A 1119-nucleotide genomic window follows, 5' to 3' on the forward strand; every position below is an offset into this window, starting at 1 on the left:
AGCATTTCACCCTGATCGTGGGTGCTGCCAACCCCGTCTCCGTGTGCCTGGGGGATGTCTCCTGCCAGCCCATCTCCCCCAGCCCCCGGTGACACGCTCCTCTTGTCCCCAGGTGGCGGTGAGCGTGCAGGGCGAGGAGATGGCTTCAGACAGGATGCAGCGTGCTGCGGTGCTGGAGGAGCCACAGGCCCAAACTGCAGATGTGCCTCTGGAGGAGGCAGCACAGAGGCACAGCCCAAGGCCTCGGGACCAGCCCCCTCGTGGCCCCAGAGAGAAGCCCCTTCCAGATCCAGAGTCAGGTGAGGGGCCGGGTGCGGGCTGGGGCGTGGGTCTGAGTGCCGCAGCGGTTGTCTGCAGTCTCTTCCCCCCCCGACCCCAGACACACACACAAAGGCCTCCGGCTACCACACTCACGGGCCAGTACAGGACAACAACAGGGCTTTCTCCCGCTAGCAGCACCCGGCCTGAGTCGTGCATTGTCTTCCCCACCCACAGGTGCAGGAACCATGAGGAAAGCTCATCAGCAGCCTCCTGAAGAAGGGCCTGCAAACCTGGAGCTGCCCAGGACTTCCTCAGGGAGGCTGGGGGAGAGGGGCTTCCTGAGTCCTGAACGAAGCCAACTGCAGCCGGGGCAGGGAGGTGAGCAGGGCACTAGCTCCAGCTGGGGTGGGAGTGCAGCCCGGGCCATGGCTGGGGGAGCGAGGGTAGCTGTCAAGAGTTTGGGGAGCAGAGAGAGCTAAGGAGCAACAAGCCTCTGGTGACGGGTGCTGCAGTCACACCCAGCCAGCATTTGCCAGAGCTTGCCCCGCAGTGCCAAGAGCCAGGGGTGCTGGCACGGGCGACCCGGGCCACGGTTGTGGAGCCCAGAATCTAAAGATTCTGCCTCAGCTACTAAGCACGTAGAAAGCGATGAGCTGGTCCAAGACAGACGCATGGACCCTACGTCCCCGGCTGCACCCACATCCCCTGTCAGTGCAGAAGGGGGCATTTTGCACCCCTGGGTGTCATGGCCCAGCCTGCAGAGAGGTGTCACACAGAGGGATTGTGGAGAGGGCGGCGGGGGCTGGAGGCAGCTGGACCAAGAGACAGTGATGGGGTAACGCTTGTGCCTGCAGCTCC

Source organism: Alligator sinensis, unplaced genomic scaffold (genome assembly GCF_000455745.1).
Source record: "Alligator sinensis unplaced genomic scaffold, ASM45574v1 scaffold336_1, whole genome shotgun sequence".
Classification (NCBI taxonomy): domain Eukaryota; kingdom Metazoa; phylum Chordata; order Crocodylia; family Alligatoridae; genus Alligator; species Alligator sinensis.